The following is a 23,942-nucleotide window of genomic DNA, read 5'->3' on the forward strand; positions in this document are numbered from 1 at the left end:
AAAGGCTATCTCATCTATGAAATAAACTTCCCATCTTCATAAAACAAAGTGCGTCCCTCACCCTCTTCAAAAAGAATTTGGATAAATGGATGGAAAACTGTAAATTCATTCCTGGGGTACTGCCCATGTCCCTTATGGACAGAGGCAGTGTGTAAAATGACTCAGGGCTTCAACACCCAAAGATCCACTGCCCTGATACTACTGCATCCCATATCTGAGGAATTAAGATACAAATTTGTCATATCCTTGGTATTACTGTCTAGGCTTTCAAAGGGTCTTGTGCCATTACACTACTAATCACCTATGAACCTAAGGCAGTGCCATAGTGTAGAGGGATAAAACCCTGTCTATGACCTAGGCAACCCGGGTTCGACTAGCTGCTTGGGCATCTCAAGTACTGGCACAGAAGGATGGGTGGTCATGTGGATGTTCCCTTGAACAACCCCTGGTACAGGCTAGGGATGTTGCTGTAAGGGGGTGTTCTAAGGAGGGGAAAGAGTGGTGGGGCCTGACTGAGCTGCTGCAGCAGCAAGGAGCTATGCCACATGCCCCCACTGTACGCCCATCCTCAGATGTAACTATGTAACTGTGTGGGGGGAGTAACACGTAGGCCACTAAAAGAAGAATCCACCATTCAAAGTTAGACAGCAAAACCCTCCAGGATGCCCTTAAAATCCATGTCTGCATCAGTCTGTATCAAAGTAAGTTCAGGGGACGGGAGAGGGCAGTTGAACTGACAATGGACATGGGCACTGGGATAGAAAGCTATAAAAATGATGCAGGGGAGCAAAAAGGGCTCAAAAAATCACTGCGTCACCTCTTTCTATTCTTAAACTGTCCTTGTAATGTTTATACCTACTCAGACAATGTTCAAGTACATTATGCTACCACTGTAGAGTTGCCATAGTGACAGATCTGTAGAATTATTTCTCCAAACAGGTCCCAGTCCTGACACCTGCATCACTCTACTTCGAATCCGAGGCTGTCAGCTCAAAGATACGATGCTCCATCTACCTGAACACCACACACATCTGACAAAAAATCCTTAAAGTAACAAAATCAACCTAGACATTTCACTGGTCACTGAGGAGTAGTTTGGTTTGTTTGAAATTTCTGGTTTAGGCCACAGATCACATATTTCTAATTTTTTACCAGCAGATGGGTACATGTCATACCTATCAACTGTACAGATTTTCACAGACTGTCTAGATTTATAGGTTCATAGGTTCACAGGTAGGTACTAGGCTACCTGCCCAAAGGCATTTATAAGCTTAGCCAGAATGTGTTGGCTTTCGCCGCCACCTTACATTAGTTCCCTGTGCCTCTGTCCAGCAGAGCCACTGAAGTGATCCCGGGGTAAAGTTCCTGTTTCCCATCCACTCATCAAGGTTTCTCTTAAAGAGTGTTAATGAGGAGCTCTGCCTAATGTAGGTTGGAATCTTGTTCCAGAGCATGGGAAGTCTCTGGGACAGGAATCTATCCCTCAGCATGTCCTATTTATTGTTGTGGTGAGGTTTAGATCCCTAGAGCGTGTGGCTTGAGGGGCTATGGTTTTCTTTAGGTGGAGTATGTCCATCAATTCTGGGTTGGACATGGCCTTGTATGTCAGGCAGAGATCACCTCTGAGTATGCAGTATGCAACTGAGTACAGCTAGAGTTTCTTCAGTCCAGCTGCATAGGGCATCTGTTTGAGGCCACTGATCCTCTTGGTGAGGTACTTCTGTGTGGTCTTTCCAGCTGTTGCAGGTGTCTTGTAAGGTACATCCCAAATGGGGTGTTGTACTCTATGATGGGTCTGATGAGTGATGAGTAGAGGAGCACAATGACCTCTTTTGATCTGGATGCAAACCCTTTTGTGATTAGGTGGGCCACATAGAAGGATTTCCTAACCACTTTGGCAATGTGATTATCAAAGGAGAGATTACTATCTACTTGAGTCCCCAGACCCGTTATTTCATCTTCCGTATTTAGGGGGCTACTACCTATGTGGTAATTTGTGGGTACTTTGTTTTTTCCAAAGGGGATGACTATGCACTTTTTGGCATTTAGCTTGAGGCTATAGTTTTGACACCAGGTATCTGTCTTAGTGAGACCCTTTTGGAGGATGTCTGTGCCAGCCGGAGAGTCAGTTATAGCCCCAAGTTTGCAGTAGTCTGCAAACTTGGTCAGCCATAGTCCTGTGCTTGCCTGTACCTCTGAGAAATACATGCCGAACAGGAGGGGTCCTAGGACTGAGCCCTGGGGAACGCCCACTTGTAACCGGTTTAGAGTCGAACCTAGCTCCCGCAACTCTTATCATGCGGGTTCTATCTGTGAGCCAGTTGGCAACCCATCTCGTGACGTAGGGGTTTATGTTCAGGCTAGTGAGCTTGTCTATAATACCAGAATGGTGTTGAAGGCCTTTGCAAGGTCTAGATAGACTGTGTGGACCACCTTTCCCTCGTCTATAGCCTTGGTAACTGTCTCAAAGAAGTCCACCATTTTTAGGAGGCATGATCTGCCCTTAATAAAGCCGAACTGGGTAGGGTCCAGTGTTTGGAGGTTCCCAATGCCTCTGTTAATGAGATCCATGATGATGCACTCCATAGCCTTGCAGACCAAGCTAGTCAGGCATATAGGGCAATAGTTCCCAGGGTCTGTTGTGGCTCCACCTTTGTGGAGTGGAATAACCATTGCTGTGCGCCACTCTATGGGCACGTATCCTGTGGAGAGGCTGAGTTTGAACAGTGTGTTTAAGTGAGGGGTAAGTTCATCTTTGAGCTCATGTAGGACGCAGCTTGGGACACCGTCTGGTCCCAATGATGCTGTGTTTTTGGCTCTGGAGAGGGCTGTTTTAACGTGAGTGTCTGTGATTTCAGGGGCACTACATTCTTCTGGTATGGTTATGGGCCCTTTTGGGGGTGAGAGGGGGGTGAAGTTTGCACTGAACCTGTCTGCCAGGATGTTGGCGATATCAGTCGGTTCAGTGTATTTGTGGCATTCTGCACTAACTCGGAGCAGATCTGGGAATTGCCACTTAGACCGGGGGGGGGGGTGGAATGTGGATATCCAGAGTGATTAGTTTATGGTCAGATCTAACCAGCGAGGGGTTGACCTCCGGTGTGGAACACCAGTTGCCCATGTTGGTGATGACCAGGTCCAATATGTTGTCACTTCTGGTGGGGGTGTTGACTAGTTGATCCAGGGCATTTGAGTTTATACATTCTAGGAAATGTTGGGAAAGTGAGTTAATACTTGAGTAGTTCTCCCAGTTAATGTTTGGGTAACTGAAATCAGCCAATATCAGGGTGCTTGGTAGGACCTTTATGTTTCCCAGTGTTTCCAGAAATGCGGAATGGGGGTACTGGGACATGGTGGGTGATCTGTAGCAAGCTACAATTTGAATTGCAGTTCTGCCCATTGTTAGTTGCACGTGGATGATCTCTGAAGCATTGTGCTGTGCCACTAACCTGGAGATGTGGATAACCTTGATGAATATGGATACGCCCCCGCCCTTTGTATTTCGTTCCGGGTTTTGTGGCCGAAATATGTATGGTTTGAGTTGTAGCCTGGTAGTGCTGGGGTGCTCTCTGGAGCCCTAAACCAGGTTTCTGTTACTGCACATATAGCGGTTTTCTCCATACTGAGGAGTGCCTCGAGTGCATGCATTTTTGCCTCATATTTTTGGCCAGTTTTCATAAAATTGTGGTTATCTGGCAAATTAGTGGCAAATCATTCATGTCTGAAGTTAGAAAATAAAGATGGACGTTTGAGTTTCAGATTCATGCTAATGCAAAGCCTGTTATTCTATCAACTTTCTATGTTTGTAAGAGTAATATTTAGAATTGTCCCTATTTTTGGGCCTTTGTCACACTTTCATTTATGGCTTTGTCCAGTTTTTCTCTCTAAGAGGTTGAAATAGGTTCAGACATGCACATGTCCAGCTATGGTCCACACAGATGCACATCCTGCTGGGATCCACACATATATGTGTCACACTGAGATCCAAGCTATTATCTCCAACTAAGGTCCACAAGGCATATGTCTTGCTAGAGTTCAGACATACACATGTTCTGCTATCATTCAGTCAGATAGATGTCCCAAATGTGTCCAGACAACTATATACCCTAATGGGACTCTGGCAAGGCCTACATGGGACCAAAAAAATATATATATGTCCTACTAAGATGCAAACAATTATTTATTTTGTTAGGGTTTGCACAGGTCTGTATCATGATAAGGTACTTGGGGGAGCAGTGACACTTTGTTCATTATTTATTTGTATTTGTTAATTGGAAGTATCCTCTGAGCCTAGCCTATTTTCATAGTATGGCCAAGAATAAAACTCCATCAACCAGCGCACGACATCACTTACAGGGCAAAAATACATTGCATAGTAGTTCCAAACATGTTGATATTACATTTAGACTTTGACTGGATAGAGCTTCCAGATCAGATGAAAAAAGAAGTTATGTCTTACCATAACGTTCCATCTGTGTTGTTGATCTTCGTTCATTCATTATTGATGGGTTATTGGTTCCGTCCTCTGAACCGAGCCGGCTAATATCAAGATCGCGTCAGCCAAAAACTCTCGAGCCAAGGTCCTACCCAGAATGCTCTGCTCCCAGTTACCTCAGATCGAGTTTGCAAGTTGATAGATAAAAGTAGAGGCTACCTCTGGTTATAACAGACCTACAAGAAAGGAGTACATGAGATCAGCCAAGAACCCCCAGATGGGGGACAGAGGGTGGGAGGTAATGAATGAACGAAGATCAACAACACAGATGGAATGTTATGGTAAGACATAACTTCTTTATCTGATGTTGTTAATCTTCATTTATTCCTTACTGCAAGAAACAAGCAAAGAGGACCTCATTCAAGGTAAAGCTGCTGAACAAAGTCAAACCAAATGTAAAAGCAGCTACCACCACCTGGAAAACGAATATTTAATCCAACAGCTCAATAAAAACAATAAAAACAAAACAAGAAATGCAAAGTTTGATGAGCGCTTTTGGGGTGTGCCCTTCATCAGATAAATTGCTCACATTCAAACACTCATTTAAAGGGAGTAGCAACCAATCTGTGCTCAATACTAAACCCGCCTTTTTTTAAGGCAGGTTTTAATGGAATGACATCATTAAGCCCTGGATGTCTGTGTGCTGTAAGTTCTATTATCCATTTGGCCTCTTCATATTCAGTGTCATTCACTATATCACCACCCCTGATGTTACTCACCATATGCCAAATCACCATAAATTTAAAATAACATCCTTGATGACCAGATGTGTCTCTACAGGGCATTGTGTTAATTTTTCAACCTGATAGCTGACAAATGATTTAATATCCTCTGCTTAAACATGCAGTTCATTTTCCCTATGTAGTAACAATTACATGTCTGACAAGTAGCAAGATAGACCACATTCGTGGTCCTACAGTTAAGCTCTGGTGTTGAAAGAATATACCCTGCCTGTGATAGGATGAACAAAATCAATGGCCCCATTAATGTAATGGCAAGCCTTACATGACCCACATGGTCTAGTGCCTCTCTTTACTTCAATCCACTGTTTGTCATGTCTGCCCTCATTACCCAGTACGTCTTTCAAGTTTTTATTCCTCCTGAAGCCAAAACTAGATTCTTCCCCCACAACTTTCCTGATCCTCTCATCAGAAAGTAAGATTTTCCAATTCTGTCTGACTATATTGCATACCCCATGTATGTTGTTGCTATATGTGAACATAAGTCTCATTTTACCACTCTGTCTCTGTCCGCTGTTGACCACAGGAACCCTCCCTACATCATGTTTCAGCCATGGACACATTCTATCCTTCCTAAAAATCTCTATTAGTCTGTATAATCCGCTGGACCTTCTACCTATTATAACCCCTTTCTATAAAATCACCTTCCAAACATCTCACTTCCTCTTAGCTGTAGGAGACTGTAGGACCACAAATATGGTCTATCTTGCTACTTGTCAGGCATGCAATTGTTACTACATAGGGAAAACGAACTGCATGTTTAAGCAGAGGATATTAAATAATTTGTCAGCTATCAGGTTGAAAAATGAACACAATGCCCTGTATAGATACATCTGGTCAACAAGGACATTATTTTAAATTTATGGTGATTTGGCATATGGTGAGTAACATCAGGGGTGGTGATATAGTGAATGCCACTGAATATGAAGAGGCCAAATGGATAATAGAACTTACAGCACACAGACATCCAGAGCTTAATGATGTCATTCCATTAAAACCTCCCTTAAAAAAAGGCGGATTCAGTATTGAGCACAGATTGGTTGTTACTCCTTTAAATGAATGTTTGAATGTGAGCAATTTATCTGACAAAGGGCACACCACGAAAGCGCTCATCAAACTTTGCATTTCTTGTTTTGTTTTATTGTTTTTATTGAGCTGTTGGATTAAATATTCATTTTCCAAGTGGTGGTAGTTGCTTTTTTATATTTGGTTCATTCCTTACTGATGGCACAGAGTCCCCAGCTACCTGTATTCCTGGGTGGCCCTCATGGAAGGACATTCCTGAGCACCATGGAACCAAAGGAAGCTCTACCTCTAGAGACCAAGTCCAATTTGTAATGAAGAATAAAGGTATGAGGTTTGTCCCAAGTCACAGCTGAACAAATATCATTGAGGGAAGCCTTAGCATGGAAAGCTGCTGAAGATGCATAGATCTTGTAGAATGTGCTTTGACTCTATGAGGCAAAGTGAGATTGCTTTTGTTGTAGATAAAGGTGATACAATTTCTCAACCATGAAACCAATGTAACTTTTAATACAGAATGACCCCGTCTAGGTCCATAAAAAGCCAGAAACAGTTGGTCTGATTTATGGGTAGATTTTGTTCTGTCCAGATAAAATCGTAATTGCCTATGAACATCCAAGGAGTGCAGGCAATACTCTCCTTTGTTAGAATGGTTGGAAAGAACACTGGAAGGTCAATAGACTGATTCATAGACCACTTTGACACTACTTTTGGTAAAAAGATAGAATTAGTTCTCAGTGATACCCTACCGTTATGGAAGATAAGATAGGGAGGTTTGATGCATAAGGCCTGGAGTTCTGACAATCGCCTGGCTGATGTGATTGCAATCAAAAACAAAGTTTTCCAAGAGAGATATTTTACATCACATGAAGATGCAGGTTCAAAGGAGGGAGGTGTTAGAGCTTGCAGAACCAAAGCCAAATACCAAGGTTGTACGGGTTCTCTAAAGGGAGGTTTTAGGTGGATAACCCCTGTCAAGAAAGTCTTACAGTGTTTGTGTGACATAAGTGAAGAATCTTGAAAACCAATATGAAAATTTGAGATGGCAGCTAAATGTACACGGATAGTAGAGGCAGACACCCCAGAGTGGAAAAGATGTGATAAGTAATCCAATACCAATGAGAATGGGGCTGACAAGGGGTCTAATTTTTTATTTGCTGCCCATAGAGAGAACCTTTTCCATTTGTTAAGATAGATTAGTCTGGTGGACGATTTATGAGATGCAATAAGAATACTGCGCACAGGGGACAAAAGGTTTTCATGCCTGGCAATCACTGGAAGTGGAGAAACCAAGCTGTCAGTTTCAGGGTTGTTAGATTGGGGTGAATTGGACCCTGCGGATGGGAGATCAATGTTGGGGATGGATTCAGGATCCACTGTTGATCTAGCAGGTGAGGCCAGAGGAAGGGAAACCAGACTTGTCGAGGCCAATATGGAGCAATGAGGATCACTTTGCTCTTCAACTGTCGTGCTTCCTTTAGAAATTGGGAGATGAGGGGGAGAGGAGGATAAGCATAAAGAAGACCCGAAGGCTAAGCGTTGACTAGAGCATCCTTTGGTGACTGTCGCCAAGGGGAGATCATGGCAAAGTAGTTGCTGTGCTTGTAGTTGGTTGGGGAAGCAAACAGGTTGCAGCAAGGCTGCCCCAGCGGTTGAAGATTTTTGCCGCTACCAGAGGATTGAGGGACCACTTGTGAGAATGTAGAATGCCTCTGCTCAATTTGTCCACAATCACGCTGGAGCTCCCAGGAATGTGCATTGCAATCAGAAAGCGGTAGTAAGCTATTACCCATTGCCATATTCTCAAGGCATCTTGGCATAACGGGTAAGATCTGGTGCCCCCTTGTTTGTTCATGTACCAGACCACTGACATGTTGTCTGATTGGATCGCAATAGTCCCTGACGGAAGGATGGAGTGAAATGCTTGCAAAACTAGAAGCACCGCCCTCAGTTCCAGGACACTGACATGCAAAAGGGCCTCTGTCTCCGACCAGGTGACTTGGACCTAGTTTCCCTGACATTGCTCCCCCCCACCCCATCAGGGAGGCATCCATGGTCACCGTGGCAATTGGTTGATGGGGGTTGAAAGGGCGAGATTATTGTTGGGGATTACGAGATGTCCACCAGAGTAGATCTTGCTTGCATCTCTGAGTTACACTTATCTGAAAATACAAATGATGTTGTAGAGGGTACCGCTGAATGAGAAGTAGCCACTGAAGGAGCCTCATGTGTGATAGCCTCTGGATATAATCCATTTTACCCAAGAGACAGTTGTTATTTTTTTGCCAGGCAGCGGGGTACAAGGAGAAATGACCCCCGATGACTTCCACAGGTGGGCAGTTGGACACTGCTTCAGGAGCGCTGATAGGGTTGGCCAGAGAAAGAATCTCTGGAACCCCGGTTTCGCGGACCTCCTCTGCCCCAAAAGGGGCGTCTTTCATTGGAGTTTCCCCCTCTGCCTCTAGAGGAGAATTCGGCATGTGCATCCCGGAAAGAACCCTGTGATTTCTTGTGCCAGAGCTTTCCTCTCCTCTGATTTCCGGAGTAGAATAACTGAGTGGAGTGTCTGATACCAATGGCAGACAGGGTCTTGCAATCTTGTTCGCACCTTTCCAGCATATCCTTGACTTTAGGGCCAAACAAAGAAGTGGCATCTATGGGGGCATTTGCTAAATAAACAGAGATCTCTCAGGGTAAGGTACCTGCTATATCCCCAAACGAAAAATGTCAATATCAAGGTGCAGGTACTCCATGACTATCGAAGCCAACCATCAACCAAAAAAAGCAAAAAAATTAAATATTTTCTACTTGAACAGCAAAAAAACTTTATTCCATGGGTTGTTAGCGCTTTCGCGTCTACTCTGGACACTTCTTCAAACTTTAATAAAACACTTCATCACTCTTGTATTTAAATACATATCAATTGAACAGTTAACCAATGAAAGCTTTTGTGTGAATACATAACTATAAAAAGTCAGAAACTTCTAAATAAATAAAAAGTCAGAAACTTATATTGTAAAAATTAAAAATTCAAAAATCAACATTGACACTAAAATGAATATAGTAATAGATTATTACTGTTATTAACATTTCAGATGGCAAATAGCATATGAATATTTATTAAAAACACAAGAGCATATAAAAACAACATGTGATAAAAAACATTTCAAATATATGAAACTACTGAAAAACTTCTAAAAACACATGTTCCTACTAACACCAAGAGACATGAAAAAGTCAAATGTATAGCAATAAATAACTGCTAATGCTTCAGATGACGACTGACTAGAAAGGGTTTCAAAGTAACCCTCTCACTGAGGCCATGTCCTTCATCTGCTTTGGGGGCATTCATGAAGGAAGCCTTAAAGGAGTCCGCAAAGGCACATCCAAGCATGTTGTCTGGCGACTATACCTGCACCTGCTGCTCTAGCCGGCCCTTCTGTTGCGTGAGAATTAAGACACATGGAAGAGTTGGAAATGGACTCTAGGGTGGCTATCTGAGAAGCCACATTATCACGGACTTCATCAAAAACAGCTCCTGCCAAGGTTTTAGAGAGCTGGTTGATAAGATCTCGCTGAAGCCTGGTAAAATGTGCCAAATAATTCAAAGACCTTACGGCAAAGGTCGATGAAGCAAACACATGCTTCATTAATCTGTCAATCACCCAGAACACCTTGTTGGGCAGAAGGACAGTTTGGCTCTCTTCTGCCAAATCCTTCTTAGTAGCAGCTGCCACCACCATAGCATCTACTGGAAGACCTCATGACCAATGGGGATGCTCAGCTGGGGGCGATAATATTTTATCTGTTCTCTTGGGTATCGCTTCCTTGGTGTCAGGAGCCTTCCATGTGCCCTGCAAGATGAACTGGATGAGCTCATCGGCAAGTGAGGTGATCCAGGAGGTAGGGGGTAGAGCACAAAAAGTCTTCAGGAATACAGATTCCTTGGAGGAAGGATTAGAGGGTTTCCAGTCACCCCTCTGTCTAAAGATCTCGAGGATGTCGCCAAAGGACACCTCATCAGAGGGTGACTGTGGGGACCCTTCCTCGTCATCAAAATCCATATCTTCAGTCAATGACTCCTCAGTGGAGTCCATGTGCTTTCTCTTACACAATGCTTTGCAGGGTACTTCCTCAGTGAGAGGTTCTGGGGAAGACTGCAAAGAGGGGGTCTCCTGAGGAGGAGAAACCTGAGGCTCTTGTGTCTGGTGTCCGGCAGTTGAAGCTTGTGGCAGTTGTGGCACAGAGGGGGGACAGGACTCTGACAAATGAGCTTTGCCAGCAAAGGCAAGCACCTTCTCCATGGCCTGGAAGGCTGGCCTGCCCAAGGAGGGATGGGAGCCTGGAACCGAGCATGACAACCTCGGAACTGGGGTTACACCCTGTCCCGACGAGCCCACCCCCAGACCAGGAGTCTCAAGAGAACCATGAACTGTAAGAGAGAGACAGCATCCCTGGAAGGTGCCATAGGAAAAAACTGGCATGGAGCCAGGGATGCCCTCCCCAACAGCACAGCCACTGGCCTGAGAAGATCATGATGCTCAGTGCACCGAAGGCCACAAGGACGACTCTGGTTCCAAAGTGTGATCCATTATTGGAGTAGTAGGGAGGGAAGCTGCTGTCGGAGTAACAAGCTTTGAGACTTGAGTGGAAGTTGAAGGAGAAATATACGTTGGGGTTTGAGGAGATATACGTTCACCTGAATAAGAGAACATGGACTTCAATGGTTGAGAGAGACTTCTGGCCACAAGCAACTGGTCAACAAGTCGCAACGCATCCTGTTCAGAAAGACTCTTGGTTGACCTCATGGAGAAAGCTGATGGCAATTCTGGGCTTTCTAGGAAAGGACTATACTGACTGCTAGCTAAAGGATCCAGTGAAGGGGAATATTTGATCCTTGCTCATTCAATAGGTGCAGAGCTCGGAGCCGAGGAAGTCTGCACCAAAGAAAATGGTGTGGAAAAAGTCTGCGCCGAAGATATCAGTGCCGTAGTAGTTGAAGGTGTCTGCACGGTAAAGGCAAAGGTCTGCCCCGATGGGTACAGTGCTGCAGTGGAAAGTGTCTGCACCGGCAATAAGAACGGTGCCGAGAAGGACTGCACCGAAGCACATGTCGGTGCCGAAAATGTCTGCACCATGGAGTACAGATGAATCATACTTGGAGCCGAAGGTGACTGTACCAATGGTGCAAAAGGGGACTGAACCTGTATTGATGGTGCCGTTAGGGGTTGCAACAGAACTGTCGGAAATGTAGTTGGCTGCACTGGGAACTCCGGTGCTGGTATCAATAAAGGAGACATAGCTGTAGTCAGAATCATCTGGGGTAGTGCCAAGCCTGGAGCCGACAGGGTCACAGGGGACAGCGCTGGAGTAGTAATCAATTTCACCTTCTTGTGAGTCAACTCCCTACGATCTCCAGAGGGAGAAGAAGAGAGTGACTTTGATGAAAAAGAGGAAGAATGCCTCTTGCAGGGTTTAGCAGGAGGGGGTGAGCCCTCCGACCCAAAAATAGCCTCAGAGATAGGAGACTTGAGGAGACCTTTCAAAATTAATTTATTCTTCCTCTCGTTGGGAGTCCTGGTAAAGAAATTTTTACAAATCCCACACGGAGGATCCACAGTCAGGTGGGAGACATTAAGACAGTAGACACATAAGGCATGGCCATTGGAAAGCGGTAACTTACGGCTGCAATCCTTGCACTGCTTGAAACCAACGCTACTTTTCTTACCCGACAAAGTACAGTTGTGTACCTACCATAAATGTAGATGTTCGAGTGTATTCACTGTTGCAGTCATTACACTTGGGTTATCCTGCTGGCAGGCGACCCACAGTGGCCCGAGTTCCAAAGTCTTGGTCCGGCATCAGTTGTCATCGCATCTTCCCTGACGTCAGTGCGCCAGGGGTATAAAAGTTGTAACCAATGCCATTTTCTTCAGTTTTTCTTCCCCCAGATGTCAGGTGCTCCCAGATAGGAAGGCTGGAAAGATAAAATTATGCCAAAAAACATGCATATATTACTATAAACATTTCCTTCATCTACAAGCAAATACGCCACATAGGTAGTATATAGATGAGAAGTACAAAAAGGTCCCAGCAATGGTAAAAGGGGGATGGTGGGTGGGTAACCTGGACTGCAACAGTGAATACACTCGAACATTTACATTTATGGTAGGTACACAACTGTACTATGTTCATCGTGATTCACTATTGCAGTCATTACACTTGGGTAGAATCCCAAAGCTGAGGTTGGGTGGCTGGTTCTAAATCGGATTTGGAGAGGCTAACAAGCCCTGCAGAACTGCAGTGGCAAAGCCTGCTCTGGATTTGGAGTACAGAGGTAAGTGGTAGTGCTTGGTGAAAGTGTGCACTGAGCTCCAGGTTGCAGCTTCTAATATGTCTTTGGTTGGTACCCCTATGAGGAAAGCTGCTGAAGTGGCTGCTGCTCTGGTAGAATGAGGCCTAATGCCCTTAGGCACTAATTTGCCATGTTGTGCATAACAGAAGTGGATGCAGTGTCCTATCCATTTCGAGACTGTCTGCTTTGTAATCGGCTTTCCTTGTGATCCTGCAGCATATGTTACAAACAGTTGCTCAGTTTTTCTGAAAGCTTTTGTTTTGTCCAAGTAGAATCGTAGCTGTCTGTGTATATCCAAAGCGTGCAGAAGTCTGTCCCCTTTATTCTGGGGATTTGGGTAAAAAGTAGGCAAATTAATGGTTTGGTTTAAGGCCACATTGGAGAACACTTTCGGCATGAATGTTGGGTTTGTCCCAAGATAAACCCTGTCCTGATGAAAAATGAGGAAAGGTTTCACAGCCATTAATGCCTGAGACTCTTCTTGCCGAAGTTATTGCTAGGAACAGAGCAGTTTTCCATGACAAGAATTTTAGATCAGCTGTGCTGGCTGGTTCAAAAGGAGACAGTGTGAGTTTTTCTAAAACAAAATTGAGGTCCCAAGTAGGTACTGGTGCTCTCCTTGTGGGGTCTTATATTTTTTGCCCCTCTGAGGTACTGTCGTAGTAGAGGATGTGAAAAAATATGAGGTTCCGTATTGTAATGAGCAGAAATGGCAGAGGCATGGATTTTAATAGATGAGAATGATAAGCCTTTGTCCAGCATCTCAGTTAGGTATTGTAAAATCTGAGGTATATTAGGGACAAGTGGTTCGAGCCCTTGTGCCTGGTTCCAAGCACAGAATCTCTTCCATTTTTCTGCATAAGATTTCCTAGTGCTGGGTCTCCTGGCTTCTAGAATGCCATCCATAACAGCTTTAGAGAGAGGTGCAGCCTGAGTGGCTACATTATCTGCCATGCTGCCAGGTTTAAGGTTCTGAGTTGACTGTGCAGAATCTGATTGTTTTGTTGTGTCAGAAGATGAGGAATTTGAGGTAGAAGCCATGTTGGGCCTTGAGACAAATTCTTTAGAATTGGGCACTAGTCTGGTGCAATCAGGATCATTTTTGGCCTTTCTTGTCTGACTTTTAGTAGCACCTTGGTGAGAAGAGGCATTGGAGGGAAGGCATAGACTGTCGGGCCTTTTCAGCTGAATGATAGAGCATTCACTTTCCATGCTTGAGAGTGATAAGTTCTTGTGCCAATTTTCTGTGTTTGGTAATTGTGAGGGGAGGCAAAAAGATCTATGTCTGGGCATCCCCATTTCCTTGTTATCATGCTGAACACTTGTGGATTTAGCTTCCATTCGTGAGGATCCATGAGATTTCTGCTTGGTTCATCTGCCAGTGTATTTTTTGTTCCTGGCAGGCAGATGTACTTGATAGGTCAGTGCTGTGTTCCACAAAGTCATGGCTTGTCTGCATAGTTGTTTATGTACCACATAACTGTGGTATTGTCCGTCTTTATTAATAGTTGCCCTGGATGTATTAGGTCCTTGAAAGTTGTCAGGGCATTCTGCACAGCTAGCATCTCTTTTTGATTGATGTGGAGATGCATTTGTTCCTTGGTCCACGTGCCCTGAATACATTTTCCTGCCATATGTGCCCCAGGCATAATCCAATGCATCCGTTGTTATTGTCTGCCTGGCTGTGGGTAAAGTGAAAGGCTGTCCCTTGTTGTGGTGACAGGCTTGGGCCCACCATCGAAACTCCTGTTGAAGGCAGGGAATTAAAGTTATGATTGTCTCCAGGCTGTGACAATGCTGAGTCCAAACACTTTTAGATACCAGTGTAGTTTCCTCATATGCAGTTTTGCATATGGAATTAGTAGAATGCAGGATGCCATGAAGCCCAGGGCCTGCAGAATTTTTCTTGCAGGAAGCTGGGTTTTGTTGCCATCATTTGAAAGTAATGAGTCAGTTGCCTTTGTTTGTCTGGCGTGAGATAAGCCATCTGGGCAGTTGTATTTAAGTTTGCACCCAGGAATATTATCTCTTGAGAGGGCACTAGATTTGATTTATTTTCGTTTACTGTGTACCCTAGGCAAATTAGCAATCTTTTTACAAACGCCAGATGCTTTAGAAGAATGTCCTTGCTCTCTGCTTGAATAAGGCAGTCGTCCAATTTGAATTCCTTTTTGTCTGCAATGCAATTACTGGTGCCAGGCATTTTGTGAAGACCCTGAGTAGATAAGCCAAAGGGCAGTGCAGAGAATTGGTAATGCATTGAGCCTGCTATGAATCTGAGGTATCTTCTGCAAGATTGTCTGATTGGGACATGCAGGTATGCCTCCTTGAGGTCCAAAGTAACTAGCCAAGCCTTCTTGCCCAGCATGGGCATAAGTTGCTGTAGTGTTGACATTTTGAATTTTGGAACATCCAGGAAAGTATTTAGGATTGACAGGTCCAGTATTGGTCTCCAGGCCTTGTCCTTTCAGGGTACTAAGAAAAGTCTTGAGTAAAATCCTTGTCCCTGTTCTTGCTGTGGAACTTTTTGAATAGCTCCCATGTCCATAAGAGCAGCAATCTGTTTTTGTGCCTCTGCCTATTGCTTTTGTGGCAGGTCTGGCATACCTTTTAGTTTTGGAAGCGTGGAAGTGGAACCTGTAACCCTGAGAAACAATATTCAGCACCCAGTGATCCTGGGTGATTATGTGCCAATTTTTTGAGAAAAGTGCTAGCTTCTAGGGGTGCTGTCAAAAGGTAAGTGCTTGGCATTTGCAGAGGGAAGTCATTGGGACAGTTTCCTATAAGGTTGTGATTTGTCTTCCCCTCCTTTGGGGGCTGAAGCACCCCATTGTTTAGGTCTGTAGGAGCTTTGGGGTTGAGATCTGCCTCTTGGGCGTCTGTATCTGCCTCTTTGTGGCCTGTCTGACACTGGAAAGGACCAATTTTTTTGAAGGCCAGTTTCTGCTAAATCTAGGTGGTTGAACCTGTAAGAAATCTTTCACTGTCTGCATTGACTTTGCTTTATCCACCATTTTCTTTAACACCTCTTCTGCCTTAACACCAAACAAGGTATCATGCTGTAATGGAGCATCCAATAATTTTACTTTAACATGGTCAGGTAAACTTTGTTCTTTCAACCAAGCATGCCTTCGAATAACAGAGCCTGTAACTGCGGCTCTACAAGAAGCCTCTAATGAATCAAAACCACATTGCAGTATGCTTTCCCACTTGTTCAACTGCATGCAATAAATCCTGCATTTCCTTACAGTCAGGATCTTCTGTATTTAAAGCCATTTTCTGTTTTAACAATGACATGAGGTACTGTTGGTATTTAAGCATGTGAAACTGACAGTTTAAAGCTCTTACAGCTAAAGTAGCAGAAGTGTAAACTTTTTTCCCCCATCTGTCCAGAGCTCTGGAATCCCTATCCGAGGGGACAGGATTTTTAGCAGTGGAAGCCTTAACCCCTTTAGGACCCTGAGAAATAGTTTCTGGGTTTTTGCAAAGAAATTTATGAGAGTCAGGGACTCTGTAGTACCTGTCTGGCTTGACTGGTGGAGGGGGTAAAGAATCAGGAGAAAGACTGGATTCATATAAAGCACAGGGGGGATAGCCAGAGGCCTGTGCTGAGCCAATAAAAGGAAGTCTCTGAGCCTTTTCTTGGATTCAAAATAATCCTGGCTCTCCCAATGGAAATGCTCCCTCATGGTGTGCCGGGTTTCCCCAAAAGAATAATCCTCAGGTGGAGAGGCTGAAGGTATGGACTCTTCTGCATCAGAGTCCTCACAGTGAGGGAGAGAGTATCCCTGGTCAGAAGAGGAATCAGAGGAAATGAAAACCTGGTCCGAGGAGTCATAATCTGTGTCTTGCCTAGGCCTTTAGTCAGGAGGGTTGGGAACCCCTGATTAAAGTAATTAGGCCTTCGGCCATTTTAAGCATCCGTTTCTTTGGCATGGATGACTGTTCTGGAGAATGCTGTACTTGTTTCCTTGGCTTTAAAGGTGTTTTTGACTTTGCCTTTGCTGCTGTAGTGGGCTTAATTGTAAGCTGTGAAGGTCTGAAACACCCTCAGAAGCCGATGCCTGCTCAGCTGCCCGACCCATCTGAGGGTATAGTTTCTGTAGGCCCAATACCTTGAGTTTCCACAGGTCTTGGTGTCTCCACATGGCTGTCGGTTACGGCCTGTGGCTCTGAGGTAGCGGGTGTCAGGGGCTGCAAAGCACCTCACTGAGAACCAGCGAACTGGCGAATGGCCTAGAAGAGGCTTGCCGGTTTTGGACCTCGGATGCCTGTCCTTTTCTTTGTCTTTGCGCTTTTTATAAATTCCGGTCATCGGTTATTCCGACGGCATTATGTAATTAAACCTTTGGCCAAAATAATGTAAAGCAAAATCAAACCGACATTTAATAGTGCGTTTATTGAATCTAGCACAAAACCGACAACTAGTAACGTCGTGGTCAGGGCCTAGGCAAGGAATACGGTAAGAGTGAAAGTCCTTATGAGGCATTTGCTTCCCACAAGAAATACAATTATTAACTTTTACTGACATCGGTCTGGAGCAAGAAAAAGTTTCCCCAACGGGGTACTTAGCTTTATTGAAGACTTCAGTTCTGAAACTCAATTTTGAAAATCTCAGGAGTCGGCCGACCGGCACTTGCGAACTGCTTTTGCTTTGGGCACCGCGCAAGAAAGACTGAAGAAAATGGGGCTGGTTGCAACTTTTATACCCTTGGCGCACTGACGTCAGGGAAGATGCGACAACCGACCGACCAAGACTTTGGAACTTGGGCGAATGCGGGTCGCCTGCCAGCAGGATAACCCAAGTGTAATGACTGCAACAGTGAAACACGATGAACATCTGGTGTGGAGAAGAAGCACAGTACCAAAAGGAAGAATAAGGGCTACCCAACAAAAGGGTAAAAGAGAAAAAGAAGTATTACCAATGATGGTAATGGAGAATTACCACAAGGTAAGAAAAGAGTGGAATAAAGGGAAAAGACTAAAGGGAGAGAGTCTAAAGTATGCGATAGGGTAGGAAAATATTAGAATAAACTTTTGAGAAAAATTTAGAGTAATAACAATATATAAACTTTCCAAAAAATTAGACGCAGCTGAGAAAGTGGCTTGACACGGCTGTACAGCAACACAGCAAACGAGATCTGAGATAACAGGGAGCATAGCATTCTGGCTAGGACCTTGGCTCGAGAGTTTTTGGCTGATGCGAGCTTGATACTGGCCGGCTCGGTTCCAAGGACGGAACCAATAACCCATCAGTAAGGAATGAATGAAGATTAACAACATCAGATCATAGGTTGCAAATAGAGAAGATGGGTACACGACATGGCTAAATTGGTTTACTATAAAAATTTTGGACGGCAGTTATGCGAACTGTGATGGTCAAAAGGCTAGTTTCAAGCTCATGTAACATAGATCCTGAAAATATCTGACTCCACAACAGCGAATGCTAGTGTGCACTCACTGTTGTGAGGTCAATGTTCTGATTGAGATTGCACTAAAGTGGGGATCGAAATTTACCCTCTTCCTCACTGTAGTGCAATCTCGGAGTTGGAATATATAATTATCAGGGGTGTGGTGGACGTCAAGATAAGTTGGGTAATGTCGATAATGCTGAATTCGAATTATCGACATTACAGCTTTCATTGTTCTGAGTGAACGATGTTTGTCATTTCCAACCTTTTTTTTTTCAAGTAAGTCATTACTCGAACAACTATGTTTCAGAATTTTGATAATAAACCAGCTAAATCAGTGTACTAACAGGTGCTCACTGACTCTATATACAAATGCTAATATTTCTATATCAATTCAGATTTTCTTACAAAATGTTCAGGACAAGACACTTTGATACTCAGCTTTATATAACATACTGCATCAGCACTGTGCAAGTAGAGATAACATTTCAAAAGCATGGATGTCAGTACATATGTACTTGTCAAAACTGTGTTCTTTGCTATAACACTGAAAATAAACTGCTACTAAACCAGCACAGCTCCTGATGCCAAACAGCAGGACTAAACGCCTCCCAAATACACGTATCCTTGTTCTTGAAGTCAAAGGCAAAACAACAAGCTGCTACTAACCCAACATAGTTCCTAATTCCAAGCAGCAGAACTAAACACCTCCAATAAGCACAGTCAGACAGGTGAAACTCATCAAAGATAAACTCAGCCAGATAGCCAAACTCACTGAAGCAGGTCTTCTTAAATTCCAAAGGGATAAGCAAACAAGACGCCAATAAACGAACGACTTCAATTTTATTAAGCACCACGATACTGCTTTCCGTTCGCCTGCACCAACTTCTTCAGACTTTGAAAAATAACAACTCACACTCAATTGCTGCTACATTTAAAGCCATTGCAAGCAAAGTCTATTACAAAACACACCCTCCAATTACCTTAAAGGAACAGGCACAAATAGCTTCAATCTAACTAAAATGTTCCTATCCCATAAACACACAATATAAAAAGTTGTATGTGATATAAAATATACAGCTGTAAAACTAATACTGTTCCTTACATAGCACTTAAATAATGCAATTGAAAGTTAATTATATTATAAAAGCACACTTACTTTGAACCAAATACGCATAATAACACTGACACATTAAAATAAATAAAAAAATAAAAAGCATGCCATAATATGCCCTATGTCCAAATCACACCTGATGTTATACCCCCCATGCATCATCTTTCCAAACTCCTCAACTTAAGGACACAGCTGATAGATAACATACTATTGAGGCAGGGGTGATGGTAGGCTTCAAGTCTCAACTGCCACATAAGCTCCTTCATTTCTAATTTCAGGGATTCAGTCACCCCCCCCCCAATTCACATAGTTCAACTGGTCAATGATCATAAATGTAAAATCATGGCCAGGGTGATTGTAGACATGACTTGCTACGGCATTCTCCAGTTTAATCTTCTTCATGGCATATAAATGTTCGTACATGTGTTCATTCAATCTGCTGTCCGTCTTGCCCACATAAAAGGCTGGGCATGATGAACAAGAAGCAAGATACACCATGTGTGTCGATGCACAATTGAAAATAAGATATACTGTTTTTAATCTCAGTAAAATTCACTAAAGACACTACTCTGTTACTGAGTTTGAAAGCCAGAAACCTAAGTTATGTATTTACCACAATGTTAAATCTGGAGGATTGTTTACATACAGGCCAATGCTATTAGGTGCTCAGCATCCAAACAACTTTTCAGGTTATTAGTCCCTCTTCCTTTTACCCATTCTACAAAACAGCTTCCTCACCATGTCTCTTGTCATGTAACGCTAAGGAAATGTAGAATATGAAAATAAAACTAAAGGAACTCTATACCATGCTAGCAGAGATGGGGAGGTAGTTATAATAAGAAGGACAGACCTGCTCAACCAGCCCGAATGTTACAGTATATAATGTTCCACAAGAAGTATTTGAGAGAATTTAATGATTTAGGGCTTTCTTTCCTATTACAAGAACTTTGTCAGAATAAAAACATCCCTGTAAACAAGCTTAAATATGCTAAAAAGGTACGTATGACAGAAGTGTTAATGCCTCAACCTATCAGACCTTCTCTTTAAAACTGGAGCAAGAGAAACACATTACTTTAAACCACATAAAACATCAGAGTTTACAAGGATTTACCATGATAGACCCTTAAAGAGTAAAGCAGTTTTCCAACCCCCTTCAGGAGAAAATAGTAGTAATTCATCATCATCAATCATAAATTTTGTTTCTCCATTGGAGCATCGAGGAGTTTAGCCTTGACATGGTCTGGCAAAGATTGCTCCTTCAACCTTTTATTCAAACAACTTTCTAAGTTTAAAAGAGCAATATCTAAAATTTGTCCAGATTTTGAGCCTTTGTCCCCCAATTGTTTTGGCTTTGTCCAGATTTCTTGTTCTAAGAGGTTAAGAGGTATGACGTTGAGTAGAGAGGTGGCATTTAACCAATAAGTGGTCTAAGCAACAGTGTCCCTTAATGGTAAAATGTAAAGTCTAACTAAAAGTTTCTCATAACCACAGAGTTACATAATTAACTGTCACTGAGTTGAGTAAACTTTTGAATTAATTTCTGAATGTTATCTGTTTAACAGCTTTGGAGTGAAGGAAGCATTAGTAAGCACAGTATAAATGATCAGCTTCCATATGTCATACGTTGTGTCTCTTAAAGTGCCTCCCCCACAAAAAAAAAAAAAAAATCAAGAATTTTAGATGAGCTGTGCTGGCTGGTTCAAAAGGAGACAGTGTGAGTTTTTCTAAAACAAAATTGAGGTCCCAAGTAGGTACTGGTGCTCTCCTTGTGGGGTCTTATATTTTTTGCCCCTCTGAGGTACTGTCGTAGTAGAGGATGTGAAAAAATATGAGGTTCCGTATTGTAATGAGCTGAAATGGCAGAGGCATGGATTTTAATAGATGAGAATGATAAGCCTTTGTCCAGCATCTCAGTTAGGTATTGTAAAATCTGAGGTATATTAGGGACAAGTGGTTCGAGCCCTTGTGCCTGGTTCCAAGCACAGAATCTCTTCCATTTTTCTGCATAAGATTTCCTAGTGCTGGGTCTCCTGGCTTCTAGAATGACATCCATAACAGCTTTAGAGAGAGGTGCAGTCTGAGTGGCTACATTATCTGCCATGCTGCCAGGTTTAAGGTTCTGAGTTGACTGTGCAGAATCTGATTGTTTTGTTGTGTCAGAAGATGAGGAATTTGAGGTAGAAGCCAAGCTGGGCCTTGAGAAAAATTCTTTAGAATTGGGTACCAGTGCTGGTGTGGCCAGTCTGGTGCAATCAGGATCATTTTTGGCCTTTCTTGTCTGACTTTTAGTAGCACCTTGGTGAGAAGAGGCATCGGAGGGAAGGCATAGACTGTCGGGCCTTTCCAGCTGAATGATAGAGCATCCACTTTCCATGCTTGAGAGTGATAAGTTCTTGTGCCAATTTTCTGTGTTTGGTAATTGTGAGGGGAGGCAAAAAGATCTATGTCTGGGCATCCCCATTTCCTTGTTATCATGCTGAACACTTGTGGATTTAGCTTCCATTCGTGAGGATCCATGAGATTTCTGCTTGGTTCGTCTGCCAGTGTATTTTTTGTTCCTGGCAGGAATTGTGCGTGCAGATGTACTTGATAGGTCAGTGCTGTGTTCCACAAAGTCATGGCTTGTCTGCATAGGGGGTAGGAATGTGTGCCCCCTTGCTTGTTTATGTACCACATAACTGTGGTATTGTCCGTCTTTATTAATAGTTGCCCTGGATGTATTAGGTCCTTGAAAGTTGTCAGGGCATTCTGCACAGCTAGCATCTCTTTTTGATTGATGTGGAGATGCATTTGTTCCTTGGTCCACGTGCCCTGAATACATTTTCCTGCCATATGTGCCCCCCAGGCATAATCCAATGCATCCGTTGTTATTGTCTGCCTGGCTGTGGGTAAAGTGAAAGGCTGTCCCTTGTTGTGGTGACAGGCTTGGGCCCACCATCGAAACTCCTGTTGAAGGCAGGGAATTAAAGTTATGATTGTCTCCAGGCTGTGACAATGCTGAGTCCAAACACTTTTTAGATACCAGTGTAGTTTCCTCATATGCAGTTTTGCATATGGAATTAGTAGAATGCAGGATGCCATGAAGCCCAGGGCCTGCAGAATTTTTCTTGCAGGAAGCTGGGTTTTTGTTGCCATCATTTGAAAGTAATGAGTCAGTTGCCTTTGTTTGTCTGGCGTGAGATAAGCCATCTGGGCAGTTGTATTTAAGTTTGCACCCAGGAATATTATCTCTTGAGAGGGCACTAGATTTGATTTATTTTTGTTTACTGTGTACCCTAGGCAAATTAGCAATCTTTTTACAAACGCCAGATGCTTTAGAAGAATGTCCTTGCTCTCTGCCTGAATAAGGCAGTCGTCCAATTTGAATTCCTTTTTGTCTGCAAAATGCAATTACTGGTGCCAGGCATTTTGTGAAGACCCTGGACGCAGTAGATAAGCCAAAGGGCAGTGCAGAGAATTGGTAATGCATTGAGCCTGCTATGAATCTGAGGTATCTTCTGCAAGATTGTCTGATTGGGACATGCAGGTATGCCTCCTTGAGGTCCAAAGTAACTAGCCAAGCCTTCTTGCCCAGCATGGGCATAAGTTGCTGTAGTGTTGACATTTTGAATTTTGGAACATCCAGGAAAGTATTTAGGATTGACAGGTCCAGTATTGGTCTCCAGGCCTTGTCCTTTCAGGGTACTAAGAAAAGTCTTGAGTAAAATCCTTGTCCCTGTTCTTGCTGTGGAACTTTTTGAATAGCTCCCATGTCCATAAGAGCAGCAATCTGTTTTTGTGCCTCTGCCTACTGCTTTTGTGGCAGGTCTGGCATACCTTTTAGTTTTGGAAGCGTGTGGAAGTGGAACCTGTAACCCTGAGAAACAATATTCAGCACCCAGTGATCCTGGGTGATTATGTGCCAATTTTTTGAGAAAAGTGCTAGCTTCCCCCCTAGGGGTGCTGTCAAAAGGTAAGTGCTTGGCATTTGCAGAGGGAAGTCATTGGGACAGTTTCCTATAAGGTTGTGATTTGTCTTCCCCTCCTTTGGGGGCTGAAGCACCCCATTGTTTAGGTCTGTAGGAGCTTTGGGGTTGAGATCTGCCTCTTGGGCATCTGTATCTGCCTCTTTGTGGCCTGTCTGACACTGGAAAGGACCAATTTTTTTGAAGGCCAGTTTCTGCTAAATCTAGGTGGTTGAACCTGTAAGAAATCTTTCACTGTCTGCATTGACTTTGCTTTATCCACCATTTTCTTTAACACCTCTTCTGCCTTAACACCAAACAAGGTATCATGCTGTAATGGAGCATCCAATAATTTTACTTTAACATGGTCAGGTAAACTTTGTTCTTTCAACCAAGCATGCCTTCGAATAACAGAGCCTGTAACTGCGGCTCTACAAGAAGCCTCTAATGAATCAAAACCACATTGCAGTATGCTTTCCCACTTGTTCAACTGCATGCAATAAATCCTGCATTTCCTTACAGTCAGGATCTTCTGTATTTAAAGCCATTTTCTGTTTTAACAATGACATGAGGTACTGTTGGTATTTAAGCATGTGAAACTGACAGTTTAAAGCTCTTACAGCTAAAGTAGCAGAAGTGTAAACTTTTTTCCCCCATCTGTCCAGAGCTCTGGAATCCCTATCCGAGGGGACAGGATTTTTAGCAGTGGAAGCCTTAACCCCTTTAGGACCCTGAGAAATATTTTCTGGGTTTTTGCAAAGAAATTTATGAGAGTCAGGGACTCTGTAGTACCTGTCTGGCTTGACTGGTGGAGGGGGTAAAGAATCAGGAGAAAGACTGGATTCATATCAAGCACAGGG

At 43.4% G+C, this 23,942-nt stretch overlaps 1 protein-coding gene across 1 annotated transcript in view; it reads right to left on the bottom strand.

The window, feature by feature from the left end:
* SLC2A11 (solute carrier family 2 member 11) overlaps positions 1 to 23,942 on the bottom strand; it is a 466,200-nt gene that overhangs the window by 286,135 nt on the left and 156,123 nt on the right. The gene's annotated exons all lie outside the window — the stretch shown is intronic.

This window comes from Protopterus annectens, chromosome 4.part0, assembly GCF_019279795.1.
Source record: "Protopterus annectens isolate FY-2018-M chromosome 4.part0, PAN1.0, whole genome shotgun sequence".
Taxonomy (NCBI): domain Eukaryota; kingdom Metazoa; phylum Chordata; order Ceratodontiformes; family Protopteridae; genus Protopterus; species Protopterus annectens.